The sequence below is a fragment of the Suricata suricatta genome, chromosome 6, assembly GCF_006229205.1.
Source record: "Suricata suricatta isolate VVHF042 chromosome 6, meerkat_22Aug2017_6uvM2_HiC, whole genome shotgun sequence".
NCBI classification, from domain to species: Eukaryota; Metazoa; Chordata; class Mammalia; order Carnivora; family Herpestidae; genus Suricata; species Suricata suricatta.
In genome coordinates this window covers 45,949,183-45,967,371 of record NC_043705.1, presented here as the reverse complement: position 1 = coordinate 45,967,371, position 18,189 = coordinate 45,949,183, and the positions used below count along the sequence as shown (strand labels likewise).

Below are 18,189 nucleotides of genomic sequence, written 5' to 3'. Positions count from 1 at the left end.
ATTATTATTTGATGATAACCCAATGAATTATATATTTCTTTCCAATTTTAGAAAACCGTGTTCAGATCCTTTTATTCCTTACTCTCCAACAAGAACTCTGTGAAGTAAATATCATTATTATTTTTCCCATAGTTCAAAACACTTAAATCACTAAAGATCACTCATCTACTGATCTTCTAGATGAAGTTCAGGGCTTAAACCCTGGTGATGCTATCTTCTTTGATTATACTGTGATTATACTATACTTTCATTATAGCTGTCTTAGTCTTTTTTATACCCTAATTATGACTGGTTGGAAGCATTCTTAAATATTAAAAAAAAACAATAAGCAAATGGAGGCATTATTCTGTCTTGGTGAAATGTTATTTGCCTTGTTATTTGATCATTTCTTTTTAATTTGCAAGATGGTATTTAACATGTATTTAATTTGTGGTGTGCCCATTGGCTCTACATTAAATTCTATGGAGAGAGTTTAAAGTTATATGGCATCAGAATCTTGAGATCTCAGAAGATAATGTGAATTTAACTTTTTATAAAGTATCCCTGTTAACTAAGTTATAGAGTTAAAGTTCCAAGAGTTTATTTTTTCTAACAATTATAATTACTTTAATTGACTTCATCTACGTGGCATGGTAAGCCAGAAAATTTGTTTATGACATGCTTGCTGAATAAAAACAACATTGTATGGGTTCTATATTCATATGTGTTGACATGTCAGTCTGATAAATTCTACAATTCCTCAGTGTCTTGTGGTCTGGAATGATTCCCAAATATATTTGAGGAGTTAAAAGTATACTAAGAATTGTGCAAATATAGAAACCTTTGTGTAAAAATATACATGGATATGATTAGTGTCAATGAGATTACTACAGGAAAATGTCTGTTATATATGGTTAACAAAATGATGACAGATATTTACATTGGCTTCTGTGTTTATATTTATAAAGCCCTACCTCTCTCTAAAAAGCAGTGCCCAGTGGGCTCCTGGTGCTTTACACTTTTGTTATTGTATGTGCATTTAATTTTTAACTTTTGTATCAGATGATAGTAGTTCTACCAAGAGTACACACTTATAAGTATTTAAGTAGTGAAATATGTCTGGGCAGGTAGCCATCCTTTCTTTGCACTGGCTACAACATTCAGCTGTCTGGCTTGTTCCTCTGAATTGGTCCACATATTTTTCTGATCCTCTACAGAGCTCTTCCTTTTTGCTATAAGCTATTTTGAGTGCCTTTTGATGCCTAAGGTTTGAACACCAAATTTTCGTTTTAAACTTGTCTCCTGATGGTCACACTAGCCCCAGAAATGATCTCAGAATTTAATAGGACAGTACTTTGAAGAATTCATATCTCATACCATTTAGATTGGTTACGTAGTGGTTAGAAAAGCGTCTCTTTGGGACAGCATAGAATGCCTTTTTGGATTATTACAAAGTCCCAAAGTAACTTTTAGTTTATTTAAAAGTCTACTTATTTGAAAGTCTAATTATCTTTGAATTATTAAGGCCATGTGGTGACATGTAAATATGATGAATATCATCTGTAATATTCAGAGTTTTTTATTATATTTTTACCATACTTGATTCTTCCTTATATATTTTTGATTTGTGAAATTGAACGTATCTCTAAATCATACTTTTAGTCTTAGTGAAAATTATTATAAGAATTTTATGGATGGTTTATATTAATATTTTTCATTGCTTCATGTAACTTATTAACATGTTCAGGGTTGTGACTTCACTATTTATAGGTAAGATCATGATTTATGTTTGCTTGAAATGTCAGCTCACTAGAGAAAATGTATAATGTGCTTATTGAGAATTCCAGAGAAAGATTGACAGATATGTTTATCTTCCCTAGGACAAATTTTATCTTGGGGATTTAAATGTTTTAAGTAGAAAACCATTTGGAACTATAGTTACTTAGGTAATAACAGTTACTTTTGAAAAAAAATATAAAAACTCAAAATACTATCTACTCTTAGCAAGTAATATTTTCTTTTTTTTATTTGATATAAATTTAAAGCAAACTGTATGCTTCAGAGGTATAAGACCACCATGACTAGACAGAAATAAATGAGCAAAATAAAAAAAATTTTAAATTTTGTTGTTTTATCTGTTATCAGAAATACTGCATTGACACTGAAGAGTATATTAAAAGCTATTTATATATACACATATATTTTTATTTTATATGTACTTGTTTATTTTTATACACGTTCATATATATATAATGAATATTTGTTATATACTAGGTAGTTTTATCTGTTATTTTTTTTAAATTGAAGTATAATTGACAAAATTGTATATGTTTAAGGTATACAATATGATGACTTTATATACCTGGACATTCATATATCTCCCCAGATATGGAAAATTCTCAGTTGTTATTTCCTTAAATAAGTTTTTCACCTCTTTTTCTGTCTTTTCATCATGTACTCCCATAATGCTAATATTATTTTTATGATGATGTCCCATCATTTAGATAGGCTTTCATCAGTGTTTTTTGGCTTTTCTCCTTTTAGTGGATAATATTAAATGATTTGTTTGTAAGTTCACAGTTTCTTTCTTCTGCTTGGTCACATCTGTTATTGTTGCTCTCTGATGCATTTAAAAATTTCATTCATTTCATTCTTCAGCTTCAAAATTTCTATTTGGCTCTTTTCTATAATTTTGACCTTTCTTTTGAACCTATTATTTTATTACATATTCTTTTCCTGATATCATTGAGTTGTGGATATATATTCTTTTGTAGGTTACTGAACTTTTTAAGAATAATTATTTTGAATTATTTTTCTGTCAATTTGTAGATTTCCATCCCTTAATTGTCACTTACTAGAAAATCGTTTTATTCATTTGGTGGTGTCATGTTTCCTTGATTTTCTTTTTCTCTGTAGCTTTGTGTTGATGTCTGTGCATTGGATGGAGCAGTCATCCCTTCTAGATTTTGTAGAATGATTTTAATAGAAAAAGATCTTCATCTGTGGGTGGGCATAAGGGTGCTGGTCGAGTGGATTATGGTGTTTCTAGTTCTGGAGAAGTTCCAGCAGTGTAGTCTCTATACACCTTTGTCAGCTGAGGTTAACCTGAGTGAAGATTACAGATGTACTCAGTGGCCAAGGCTACATTTGTCTGTAGCAGCAGTAAAGGCTACTAGGGACCCCTGATATCTTTTTCTTTCATGAGGTATGTCACAATAGAGAGGATTTCTCTTGGAGCTGGGTCCCATATCCGTGTTGGTAGCATAGTACCCATAGTATCCATATCAGTGTTGAATATGAAACTTATATAAGTTGGTCAAGAAATTATTAGTAGTTTTTACCTGAAACTCTACAAATAGAATTTAAGAAGATAAAATAGGACTGTATGTATATAGTTAAAAAGTTACACATGTTAAAAAATTTCAAGTTATTCTTATTAAACTTTGTATTGAGAAACTATAAATTAATGGCTACTAAGGAATACATATCTGCAATTTGACACATTATTTTAAAAATATTTATATTTTTAAATGAAGCTAAGAAATTTCCACCAAATTTAAAGTCGAGGAAATTTCTAAATTTATTTGATGGCAAAGGCATTCAAGAAATCTATTTATAGTCTAAAAATCAGTAGGTACTACATAGAGTGTAGTACTTGCATATGTTGAGCAATTAACATGAACATACTAATGAATAAATTTCCTGGATATTTTTCTATCAAATATTAGAATCACATTTTCCATCTTTAAAGTATTAGTATAAAACAATTTGGTAAATGTATAATTCATACATGGACCACAAGTTTGCCCACTTAAATGTACATGGCAGTGGCTTTTAGTATATATGCAGGATTGTACAACCGTCACCACAATTAATTTTAGTGTATTTCCATCATTCCTGTAAGAAGTGATCCCCCATTCCCTTATTCTCTCCATCCCAGCCCAGACTGAGGCAACTACTAATCTACTTTAGTCTCTATAGCTTTGCCTCTTCAAGACTTTTTGTATGAATGGAATTATACATTATGTAGTCTTTTAAGTGACTGACTTTTACTTTGCATAGTGTTTTCACCGTTCATCTACATTGTGGCCCATACCAGGACTTCATTCCTCTTGTTTGACTAAATTCTTGAAAATTCAAGATGCAGATCTTTTAAATGCCTCTGTTAATAGGCTATTCTTTAATAATTATACTTCCTTTTCAGTTCTTCATTGTTGAAGTGCATAGGACATATAAATACATCTCGTAATACAGTTGCAAAACTTGCACACCAAGACACATAATACACTCTTTAATTAAAATGAATATATTATCCTCTTAAGGGATCACAACTATTTGTTTAGCTGCTGCTGGATATTAAAGGGATTAGAATTTCCAAGTCAACTAATGTTCTTAGGTGGGAAATTGAAAGTAGGTATAAAAAATAGTTTCTTGCTAAAACTTGATCTACAGTGTGTGGATTTAAACAAGTTTTCTTATTTTCTGTAGAATATATCTACCAGAATTACATATTGGCTTTATGATTATTAAAACAGAGGAAAAGAAAATTAATTTTAGGATTTTTTTTAATCCTCAAGGAAATGCTTGATGAATTTTTCATGAACTATCACCATGTTTTTAAGAATTTGAGAGTTTAGGGCCCCCTAGGTTGCTTACTTGGTTAAGCCTCTCATTCTTGATTTTGGCTCAGGTCATGATCTCATGGTTCATGGGTTCAAGCCCCACATTGGGTTCTGCACTGAAAGCATACAGCCTGTTTGGGACACATACTCTCTCCCTCTCCCTCTCCCTTCCCCTCTCCCTCTCCCTCTTGCTTTCCATCTCGCTCTTTTTCTCTCTCTCAAAATAAAATAAACATTAAAAAAAGAATTTTTGAGTTTACAGGCAGCAGAGGAATCTTGAATTCAGTTTGTGGATGAGTTGATTTTGTTATTTGAACATTCTGAAACGTTTATTATTCTCTAATCACTCTGGTTCTTTCATTTTTAGTTATCCATACCGCCTACACACGTCTTCCTTTTTCAGTTTGTACACTTCATCACTGGTTTGTTGATTTCTTACTCAAAGTGTATTTATCTAGATTCAGTTTCCATTTCAATCAAGAATTATGACAGACTTGTGCAATTTTAAATTCCTGTACAATCTGGGACACTTTTAAGAGTAAAGATGATGTTTATCCCAGGCATTACCTTTGTTTGCTTCTTAAACTTTAATAAAAAATGGATAAGAAGATACTTTTCTCTCACTGCCTAAGATTGACTAAATACATGCAATTTAATGAACTATCTTTGTACATACCTTGACTAAAACTCAGGTTGATTTGTAATAGGAATAATCAGTTAAATTAAAGAGGGGTATATGATAATAAACACTTAACTTTAAGGAATAGTAAGTATACGATTTATATTGGGATTATGGATGTATTTATCCAATTGTTTATTGTGTACCAAATTCTTTTTTTTAATGTTTGTTTATTTATTTTGAGAGAGAGAGCATAAGCAGAGGACAGGTAGAGAGAGAGAGAATCCCAAGCAGACTCTACTGTCAGCACAGAGGCTTACTCAGGGCTCAAACTCACAAACTGTGAGATCATGACCTGAGCCAAGATCAGGAGTTAAATGCTTAACTGACTGAGCCACCCTGGTGCCCTGAATTATGTGCCAACAACTTAAGTGTCTTGTAAAAGCTTAATCTTTTAAATACCACAATAACTGCATGAGAGAAGTTCTTTTATCTCCATTTTATAGATGAGAAAACTGGGGCACAGGGAAGTGAAATGTCTGGCAAGATCACACATTAATTTAAAGACCTAAGATTTATACCAGGTAATCCAGCTTTAGAATCCTTTATAGGAATTATAAGGGCATTCAACAACAACAACAAAAACCAATGTGGAGATGCTTCAATAATGTTGGTGCCTGTAATAGGCAGACTTATTTGGTGGTCCTCAGTGATCTTTGTCTACTGCTATTCATGATTTTGTGTAATCTGCTTCCATTTAGTTTGTGCTAGACCTAGTGAATTGATGTCTTTATAATGCAGATTACTTCTACCTACACAAAAGGTGTCTCTTTTTATTTATTTGGGTGTTTTTTAAATTTTTCTCAGTAGTGTTTTGTGATTTTCACACTTTTCTTCACTTTTTGTTATTGTAAATGATATTTTAAAAACTCCATTTTATATCATTCATCACTCATATGTAAAATTATCCTGCAGTTATGCCAAGTTCAGAATTTAGTAGCTTTAAAAAATATTGTAATGGATTTTTTACAAAGATAATCATGTTTTTGAGATTAAAGATAGTTTAACTTCTTCCTTTTAATCATAACAAAATTTATTTCTTTTCCTTGCCTTATTTCACTGGCTAGAACAATGTAGAATAAAGGTGGTGATAACAGACATTCTTATCCTGTTCCTGATCTTTGTGAAAAAGAATTCCAACTTTAACCTTTAAGTGTGATACTAACTCTACATTTTTCAAAGATGCCCTTGATCAGGCTGACAAAGTTTTAACTCTATTCCTAGTTTGCTGAGAGTTTTTATAAGAGTTGGATGTTGAATTGTCAAATGCTTTTTCTGCATTTATTGAGATAATCACATTGTGTTTCCTTTTTTAGTTTATTAATACAGTGCATTGTATTGCTTGGTTTAGAATGTTATACCATTCTTGCATTCCTGGGATGAACTCAGTTTGGTCATGATGTATTATCCTTTTAATATATCATTAGATATGATTTGCCAGAATTTTATGTTTTTGCATCTGTTTCTTATGTGAGATATTGTTCTGGAATGTTCTTATAATGTCTCTGTCTGGTTTTTGGGAATAGGGTAATGTTGACCTCCAGAATGAGTTAGAAAATATTTCTTCCTTTTCAATATTCTGGAAAAGTTCATATAGAATTAGTATTATTTCTTCTGCAAATGCTTTACATAGTAAACAAAGTGAAGGCATCTGGACCTGGAGTTTTCTTTGTTGGATAATTTTTTAATGTTTATTTATTTATTTTGAGAAAGTTAGAGGAAGAGAGAGAGAGAGAGTCAAGGAGAGAGGGAGAGAGAAATCCCAAGCAGGTTCTGTTCTGACAGTGCAGAGCCAGATATGGGACTTGAATTCGTGAACCACAAGATCATGACCTGAGCCAAAACCAAAAGTCAGATTCTTAAATTCCTGAGCCACTGAGGCCCCCTTTTTGGATAACTTTTAATTACCAGTTTAAATCATTTAAGGCATAAAAGGCTATAAGCCATTTTATTTAGTGTGCTTTGATAGTTTGGGTCTTTCAAGTAATGTATTTCAGGGGTTCCTGGGTGGCTCAGTTGGTTAAGCGTCCAACCCTTGATTTTAGCTTAGGTCACGATCTCATGGTCATGAGATTGAGCCCTGCATGAGGCTCCATACTGGGCATGGAGCCTGCTTATGATTCTCTCTCCTTCTCCCTCTGCTCCTCCGTGGTTCATGCTCTCTCTCCCTCTCTCTGTCACTTACTCTCTCTAAAAAAAAAAAAGTTGTAGAAGGTATTAACATAGTTATTCACAATATCATGTTATCCTTTTAATATCTGCAGAATATATAGTGACATTATCATTGTTCTTGATATCAGTAATTTTTGTTCTCTTTTTCCTAGTCATTCTAGCTAGAGTTTAAATGACCTTTTCATGTTTGGTTTTAATGTTTTTCTCTATTGTTTTTCTATTTCCTATTTCTTTTATTTCTCCCATGATTTTTATTGTCTCCATTCCTATACCTTGAGTTTAATTTTGCTCTTCTTTTTGTACTTTCTTAAGGTAGAAGCTATGGTTATTGATTCATGGCCTTTCTGCTTTTTCTGATATGTTCAGTGTTATTAAATTCCCTTTCAAATACATTTTTATCACATCCCACAAATTTGCTTATGTATTATTTTTAGTTCTCTTCAGCTCACAATACTTTTTAATCCCCCTGAATTACTTTTTTTTACCCTTGCACTTAAAATTGTGTTAGTTAGTTCCAAATATTTGCTTTCCCCCAAGATCATTCTTTTATTTCTAATTTAATCCTATTGCAGTCAGAAAATATGCTGTGTATTACTCAAATGGTTTTCAATTTATTGAGAATTGTTTTATGTCCCAAGATACAGTCTTTTTTGATATATGTTTCAAGTGTACTTCAGTTGAAAAGAAATGTATATTCACTGTTGTTGAGTGGAATATCCTTAAATTTTTTAATGATATTAATTTGAGTGTTCATGGTTTTCAAATCTTACATTCTTGCTGATTTAATAGTTTGATTATGATGTGTTTTGAAATAGTTTTCCTCCAATTTGACAATAAACTATTTAAAAAAAAAAGAAATAGTTTTCCTCAGGTTTAGGGGTTGTTGAGCTACTTATATCTGATTTTATCAGTTTTGAAACTTTTAGTCATTATTTGCTCAAATATGTTTTTTGATTTTGCTCCCTTCCTTTCTTGGTAACTCCAACTGCACTTATATTTGGCTATTTCAAGTTATTTCACAGCTCACTGATTCTATTATTTTAAATTCTCTCTTCTCTGTGTTTTTCATTTGGGATACTTTTTATTACTATGTCTTCAAGTTGATTTAATTTTTCCCCCTCAGTGTGTAATCTGTCAGTGGTCCTATCTAATTTATATTTTCATCTCACTCAGTACACTTTTTTTCATTTCTAGTCGTTTAATATTTTTATCTTCCACTGCTCTTTGGACATATAAAAACTTGGGAACATGGAAAGCTTCGGAAAGTATAAAAGCTATTTTAAAGATATTGTCTGCTAATTTTAGTATCTATGTGAGTTTGGATCACTTTCAATTGACTAATATATCTCTTTATTATGTGCTGTTTTCCTACTTCTTTGCATATCTTTGACTGGATATCACCTAGTGTTATTTTACCATTTTGAGTATTGGATATTTTTGTTTTCCTAGAAATACTCTGATTTCTGTAATGCAGTTAGGTTCCTTGGAACTTGATTTTTTTTGTGTGTGTCTTGCTTTTAAGATTTGTTCAGTGTAGGACTAATTGATCCCTATCCTGAGTAAGTCTCTTTTGAACCCTGCCTATACAAATTCCTATGAATCCTGGGGTTTCCTAGGTGGGCTAGGTGGGAATAGTCCCTTTATTCCATGCTATATGAGTGATGGGCTATGTCTTCTCTAATCCTGTTGGATAATTCTTTCCTTCGACTTGAGTTCTTTCCTCATACCCATGTGCTAATTAGAATTGTCAAGAATTCCTAGGGTGCCTGGGTGGCTCAGTAGGTTAAACATCCAACTCTTGATTTTGGCTCAGGCCCCAATCTCACATTTTGTGAGACTGAGCCCCATGTTAGGCTCTGTGATGACAGCACTGAGCCTGCCTGGGATTCTCTCTCTCCCTCTCCCTCTGCCCCTCCACTGCTTGCACATGCATTTTCTCTCTTTCTCAAAATAAATAAATAAACATTTAAAAAACTTTCAAGAGTTTCCTTGTGCAAATTTCCAGAATTTGCTCTTTGTGTAACTGTCTATTCTCATGTACTTGGTCCTATATATTCTAGCTAGCATGGTGTCCCATATTTTCTGCTCTGTCTCCTCAACTCCAAGAGTGCATTGCATTCTCCTGGCTTTCCCTACTCTTTACTAGGGCATGAAAATTTTCATGGTCATAATGGAGTAATGCTAGAGCTTACTTTGTTTGATTGCTGTTTCTCAGGGATCATTGTCTTTCATTTCCTGATGTCTAGTGTATTGAAAAATGATATTTTATATATATTATTCATTTTCATTTTTAAAATGGTTTCAGGCAGGAGGGTAAATTTGAACTCCAGCTTGAATGGAAGTGAAAATTCCAAGGCAAACATTTCAAAATTTCTGGTAATCATATGAAAGTATCTGGAGATACCCCTTTCCTTTATCCCTAAATTTTCAGTTTCTATATTCTAAGAACAAACCAATTCTCTCATGTAACCATAGTATGATTGTCAAAATGAAGACATTTAACATTGATACAGAACTATTATTTAATAATCTACATTTCATATTCATATTTTATCAATTGTCCTAATATCTTTTTGTAGCTATTTACCCCCTCAGACCAGTATCTAATCCAGTAGTGCAGATTGTATTTATTTCTGTCTTCTTCAAGAGTCTCTTTTAATTTGAAATAGTTCTCAATCCTTTTTTATCTTGGCCTTGATAATTTTAAAGAGTACATGAATTTTTCATAAAATATACCTTAATTTGCATTTTTCTGATATTTCCTCAGAATTAAATTTGATTTATACATATTTTTCAGTAATAACACTGAAGTAATAATTTTTTACATATACCATATCAGAAGGCACCTGATATAAATTTTTCCAAGTATTAATTTTGATCACATGGTTAAAGTGATGTCCTTAAACATGCTTATTATGTTTCTTTGCATTTCTCATCCCCGCTTTTTAAAGTAAACGATGTGCCCAATGTGGAGCTTGAACTCACGACCCTGAAATCAAGAGTCACGTGCTCTGACTGAGCCAACCGAAAACACCTGGACTTGTCCCTTTTTCAGTTAACAGAGGACCATGGGGGAGGTGAAAGGGAAAAAAATAGTTGGGGAGAGGGAGGGAGGCAAACCATGAGAGACTCTTGAATACTGAGAACAAACCAAGGGCTGACAGGGGTGGGGGAGAGGAGAAGAGGGGTGATGGGCATGGAGGAGGATACTTGTTGGGATGTTGGGATGAGCACTGGGTGTTATTAGGAAACCAACTTGACAATAAACTAGAAAAGAAAATAATGCCCCCCAAAATAAAGTAAATTAATAAGTTTTGAAGTGTTACTTTGAGGCTCTGTAAATACGCTATCTCTTATGAAACTTTTACCCTCTAGTTTGTCATTCATTGTTGATGTTTTCTCGTTCCTTTTAAATTTGTTAGCTGGTTTTCCATGTAAGGAGATTTTTTTCTTTCTCTCTCTCTTTCTTTCTACCAACAAAGACTCATAGTTCTAGCTAGCCAGATATGGGGGCATTTTCTGGGGATTTCATCCCTTATTTTAAGCAACCCTTCCATCTCTCTGCAGCACTTGGTTCTCTTCTCCAGCCTATAAGACTGAAGTTTTCTACTTTCTATTTTGTTACCCTGTTAGTAAGTGATAGCTTGATATATTCCCACAAATGGTTTTGTAAATTACTGGTGAAGTAACATATGAACTTTAATATTGCATGTACTGGAGAGTCCCCTTTTAGGTTTAACCTGTTAAAACAAGAACAGAAATAATAAATAAATAATATAACACAAAATAATAATAAATAATATAATAAAATATAAATATAACATAAAATATTTATTATAGAATATATAAAATATATAATCATATATACACCATTGATATATATCAATATACAATCAATTGTAAATATATAAAATATAATAAATATTTAAATATAAAATGAATAAATATAAATAAAATAATAATATAACATAAAATAATAATATAAATAATAAAATAAGAAAGAAATAATAAACTCATAAAATTTTTTCACTTATATTAATTCTCTACAAATCTACTGAAATTAAAATATTGCTTTTTTTAAATGTTTATTTTTTGAGAGAGAGACAGAGACAGAGACAGAGCAGGAATGGGTGAGTGGCCCTGAATCTGAAAGGCTCCAGGCCTCACACTGTCAGCAGGGCTGAACCTATGAACCTTGAGATCATGTCCTGAGCAGAAGTTGTATGCTAAACTGACCGAGTCACCCAGGTGCTCCCAAGTTAAAATATTGTTAATAAAAAGTTTTTTGATTTCTTGTATCTTGACTCTTCTATAATGTTTTCTGAATTGGTTTCACTTATTTTCAGAAATCTTTGAATTAGAATCCAGAAATAATGAGGTTTTCTTAACTTTACATTCCCTAGGTAGCTTTGGGGGACAACTTCAATTCTTAACATTATTATTATTTAAATATAAGTTTTTTTGTAATTAGAAGACATCAGGTAGAATCTGGAAATTGAAAGAGTTCACATAAACCAATATGTAAGTAAAAATTTGAGACTCAAAGACTATAATTACAAGGCAAATGTCAAGCAGCAGGTGATTTGCCGCTAATTAACAAGAGTATAATGTGAAGTGGAATGTTTTCTGCTCAGTATAAAAAAGGCTTTGATAACTATATTTAGCAACTAAACCTTATAACACGTGTATCTTTGAGTTTAGTATTAAAGGACCTATTTTATTTTACCTTTAATAGAAAGAGACTAAATGAATTATTTAAGAAAAGCTGTTAGTAAAATTAAAACCTCCAAGTGTACTTAGTTAATGTTCAAATAAGGGATAAAGGCATACTGAAATATATATTTAGCAACAAAATAAATAATACCTTATGTGTATTAATCATATATTACCTTTCCTTCTTATAAAAAATACTGGATTTCTAGTATGTGCAGGGCATTATCTTAGATGCTGGGATCTGGTGTGAACTAGAAAGATTCCCTGCTTTCTTGTAGCTTATTTTCTAATGTATGGAGGCAGTGGATAACAAACAGATACTTTCTGTACACATTGAAATAATGTCACAGTTTGCTGATGAGGGAGCAAACTGATAAGACAAATTCATCTTTTTAACTGGGCTTTTTAATCTTCAAAATTATTAAATAATATTGGTTCTAGAAGTAATAGTAATAAAGATAACCAACACTATTTCTTGTCTATGAGTACATACATGTTTTAAAGATTTTTTATTTTTAAAAATATATATTTATTTTGAGAGAGAGAGTGAGTGTACGAGTGGGGAAGGGACAGAGAGAGAGGAAAGAGAATCTCAAGCAGGCTCCATGCTATCAGGCTGCAGGGCTCAATATCATGAACTGGAGATTATGACCTGAGCTGAAATCCAGAGTTGGTTGCTTAACTGACTGAGCCACCCAGGTGCCCTCAGAGTTTTATTTTTTTAAGTAATCTCTATACCAACAAGGAGCTTGAACTCATAACCCTGAATCTAGAGTTGCACACTCTACCATGAGCCAGCCAGGTGATCCTATAAGTACATGCTTTGTTTTTGGTTTCTGATATTTTATTGCTTTTATTTTAAACATTTTGATCTTTTTATTTTGGACTAATTATAGAATTACAAAAAAAGCACAAAGAGTTTATGACCTTCACCTGGCTTCTAATATTAGTTAGCATCTTATATAACAATAATACAGTTTTCAAAACAGGACATTAACATTGGTATACTACCATAAGCTAATTTAAAATATTTTAAAACTGAAGGGGGCCTAGGTAGCTCAGTTGGCTGAGCTTCCGACTCTTAATTTTGGCTCAAGTCGTGATCTCACAGTTTGTGGATTTGAGCCCTGTGTTGGGTTCTGCACTGATAGAATGGACCCTGTTAGCCTGTTTGGGATTCTCTCTGTCCTTCTTTCCTTCTCTCTTTCTCTCTCTCAATAAAAAAACTTAAAAAATTTTTTAAAAATTCTAAACTGAGAGGAATTACATTAAATAATAGATATATTGATTTGGCAAATGTAATATTTACTTTGAATTTTTTGAAAAAATAAGTGTTGTTCATAAAGTTGGAGGCTTTCCTGTGTTCTGCCTCTATTCCTTCATTTTTTGGGAAAATTTGTTTTAATGTTTACTTATTTTTGAGAGAGAGATAGAGCATGAGTGGGGGAGGGGCAGAGAGGGAGACATAGAGTCTGTACAGGCTCCGGGCTTGTGAGCACAGAGCCCCACGTGGGGCTTGAACTCATGAACTGTGAGATCATGACCTGAGCTGAAGTCAGACACTCAAGGGACTGAGCCACCCAGGTGCCCCTATTCCTTCATTTTTTCACCTGAGGTAACAATTGTCTTCAAACTACTGAAGTTTGTGTGGATCTTTCACATCCATGTTTTTGTGCTTTTGCTGCATCATCTTATTTATCCGAAGATTATGGTTACATAAAATATTAAAAAACATATAACATATGTTATTTTGCATTTTTTATTTTATGTTAACTTTGTATTTGATTTTGTGTTTTAATAGCAGTGTCTACAAAACTGCAATTATCCCTTTTTAATTTGATTTTCAAAACTTCCTTATTTTTGTTTTCAGGATTTATCTATTTGATATACATAGGTCTATTTAATTCATTTAAACTACTGTATAGTATGAATATTTATTCAAATTTACCAATGAACATTTACATTTTTTCCAACTTTTTTTTATAAACAGTACTGCAATCAATATCTTTTATCTGTCTCTTTAGTATATATGAGGAGTTCTCTAGTGGAAATATATAGTAGTAGAATTGTTGACTCATAAGGAGTGAGTAGTCAGCTCTACTAAGTACTGGCTATATGCTCTACAGTATGATTTTACCAGTTTACACACTCTAAAGCAGTATACGGAGAGTTCCAGTTTATTCCAATTTGCCTAACGCAGTGCTTAGCTTTATAGTGCTATAAATACTATACTATACTGTAATGTAATATAATACTATAATGCATAATACAGTATAAGTAGTGATTAGTGTTTGTTATCACTAAGTTAGTAGTTATTATTGGACCCAAGTTTATGTTATTTTAGTATTTTTAAAATGTTACTAATAAATAACAATGGAAGATTTGGAAAGGTAATTTGCACATTTATGTATTAGGAACCTGAATTGTTATTTACCTTTAGTTAGTGGCTCATTGTAATGCACTCTTTCTTCCATGTCACAGATGAGTAAAATCAAGGGTAGATCCAGTTCTATCAGTTTCTTTTTTTCCCTTGTAACATTTTTTAAAAATTAAAAAAAAATGTTTTATTTATTTTTGAGAGAGAGAGACACAGCGTGAGCAGGGGAGGGTCAGAAAGAGAGGGAGACACAGAATCTAAAGCAGGCTCCAGGCTCTGAGCTAGCTGTCAGCACAGAGCCTGTCGCGGGGCTTGAACCCACGAAACGTGAGATCATGACCTGAGCTGAAGTTGGATGCTTTACTGACTGAGCCACCCAGGCGCCCCCCTCTTGTAACATTCTTATAGATATGTGAGTCATACACCATACATTCACACATTTAACTTGTGGAATTCAATTGTTTTTCAGTATATTTACAGAGTTATACAGCCATCTGTCTATCTTAAAATACTTCCATCACCCCCAGGGTGCCTAGTGGCTCAGTTGGTTAGGTGTCTGACTTTTGATTTCAGCTAAGGTCGTGATCTCATGGTCATGAGATCAAGCCCCATGTCAGGCTCTGTGCTGCGTGTGGAGCCTGCTTAAGATTTTCTCTCTCTCTCTCTCTCTCTCCCCCTCTCCCCTAGGGCCCTTTTCGCACACATGCACTCTCTCTCAAAAAATAAATATTTCCATCACCCTAAAATGAAACCTGTACTTATTAGTTTCATCTACACTTCCCCTAGTCCTAGGAAGCCACTAACCTACTTGCTGTGTAGGTTGGCCTGTTTGGGACATTTCATATAAACATATTGTAACTGGCTTCTTTGACTCAGACTGTTTTCAAGGTTCATCAGTGTTGTGGCATGTATCAGTACTTCATTCTTTTTTATGGCTGAATAATATTCTATTTATGGATATACCACATTTTACCACATTTTATTCATCCTTTCATCCTTAATGGACATTTGAGTTTTTTCTCCGTTATGACTGTTATGAATAATATTGATATGAACATTTGTGTACAAGATTTTATGTGGATATATGTTTTACTTTCTTTTGAGTATCTACCTAGGGTGGAATTGCTGGGTCATGTGGTAATTCCGTATTAACCTTTGGAGGAACTGCCAGACTTTTCCAAAGTGGGTGCTCTATATATATTCCCACCAGCACTATATAAGTGTTTAAATTTCTGCACGTCCTGGCCAAAACTTTTTATTGTCTGTCTTTTTGGTCACAGTATTTCTAGTGGGTATGAACTAGTAGTTTACTGTGGTTTTGATTTGGATTTTCTTGAAGGCTCTGTTGAGCATTTTTTCATGTGTTTAGTAGGTATGTCTGTCTCCTTTGAAGAAATATGTAATGTACTTTTATTTGACTTGATTGCATTTCTTTTATTGCATTTATATGAAACGTAAAGATGAACATTTTACTTTATGAAAAATCAGATAGTCTCTGAGGAGTATATTAATTCAAGTACTTATTGTATAAGTATTGTTAAGTAGTGCAAAGTGTGCTTTGGAGTCACACAGACCTTGAATCCTATCCCTGACATTACATCAGTTAGTTGATGACCTGAGGCTGAATACCAAAGCTCTCTAAACTTGTATGATGGTGTGGTATTAATGACATAATGTGAATACTGGGTACAGTGCGAGGCACCTGTAGGGAGAGAGTCATAATGATAATTTGGAACTATTATTAACTATATGTTAGGCACAAATCAGGTTTTGAGAAGATAAAGTATAGTGGAATCATGGAAGCAGCACCCAATTTTATGTGTAGGAGAATCCAAACATAACTTCATTTAGGGGCTTGAAAGTTCTATAGGAAAGGGTGCTTGTTCAAGAGACAGTGAGATGGAAAATGTGAGTGAGAAAATAGCCTCATTTGGGGAACTAAAATATCAGTATTTTTAGGATGGAAAATGTGGGTGAGAAATTGTGTGTAATGAGGTTAGACAGGTAGAAATTAATTTACTGATTCATTTATTCAACTTATGTTTTTGAATTGATGAAAATATGTCATTGTAAAAAAATGTCACTGTACTATTAGCTGCTAAGTGTTAAGTTCCATGGTAAGTCGCAGAATGAGTTTGTCAGGTTTGAGAAAAAGAAGTGAAATCTAGTGATCAAAGGGGAGAATGATATGCAATAATATTAGAGAAGCTGCAGGACCCAGACCATTTTATGTGTATGCTTATAAGTTTAGCACTACTGTATAGAAATAACCATTTCCCCTATTTCTGAGTATTTAAATAGATTTCTTTTGTTTGTTTTTAGTTAGTAAAAACAATGGGAACCTCTTTGTACTCAGGTAAAGTATGTCCATATTATGCAATGCTAACCAAGAATTTATGAACATGGAGGGACACCTAGGTGTCTCAGTCAGTTAAGCATCCTACTTTGGTTCAGGTCATGATCTCACAGTTTGTGAGTTCGAGCACTGTGTTGGGCTCTATGCTGACAACTAAGGGCGTGGAGCCTGCTTAGGATTCTGTGTTTCCCTGTCTCTCTGCCCCTCTCCTACTTGTTCTCTGTCTCTCTGTGTCTCTCAAAAATAAATAAATGTTAAAAAAATAAAGAAGTTATGGACATGGGAAACTTCTTCAAGAAATAAAGTAAAACAGGCAAAAAAAATTACAGGATAATGCATAAAGCATTACTTCCTTTGTGTTTAAAAAGATCAACAAAACTAGATTTAAAAAAGAAAATTAACTTATTTTCTTTATATAAAGTATGACATTGCAAAAGTTCAAGTGGAAAAGTGAAATGATCAGATTTGAAAAATGTTGCTACAGTGTTGTGGAGAATAGTGTGTGTGTGTGTGTGTGTGTGTGTGTGTGAGAGAGAGAGAGAGAGAGAGAGAGAGAGAGAGAGAGAGAGATGAAGTGCTAATATATGCAAAGCAGTGGAAAATGGGTGGAAAAAAATTCAATGCCTCTTTTCTCTCCAGTTCAAAAAGGCTTTTTAGAACTTCTTGAATTAGCATTTTACTTTCTTTTTTAACTTATCCCAGAGAACTGAATGCCAGACAAAAATCTGAGCTCAGATGTTGGAAGATCAGGTGTTCTTGATGAGTGAGGTAAAAGGGTAAAGGAGAAAGAGAGGAAAGGGGCTTGAAGAATAAAGAAGGGGCAAACTTACTTAAAGACATTTATTAGAAGTTATTCCTCTTTTTTGATTAAATTTACATGCTGGATTGTTTTGGGAGGGTATTTACTAAATCGACTATATCCTTCCTATCCTACTCCCCAAATTTATCAAGGACTCGCATCTCCTCAAATGATATCCTTCTCATTTCATGAATTCTCAGCACCTTAATAATTAGTCTGTATTAAGGAAATGTTAACAGAAATAGCTCTGAAAAAATCTTTCCAGAATAAGAAAATATGACATTTGAGAGTTTTGCCTACTTCTCTCACAATCTCTTCCAAACTTACATTTACTTTTAGTGATCTTGTTCATTGTCATGATTGTAAGAGCCATCTATACAGTTAAGAATGTCTATATAGTTTAAAGCATCATTGAAATCCAAATATACATTTCCAGCCCTGACTCCTCCCCTAAATTCTTTTTTTGTCACATTAACTGACATCTCCATGCAC

General features: G+C 33.0%; 1 protein-coding gene across 1 annotated transcript in view; it reads left to right on the top strand.

Annotated features, from left to right (window-relative positions):
- Positions 1 to 18,189, top strand: part of ADAMTS6 (ADAM metallopeptidase with thrombospondin type 1 motif 6) — a 265,952-nt gene that overhangs the window by 19,862 nt on the left and 227,901 nt on the right. The window lies entirely within an intron of this gene.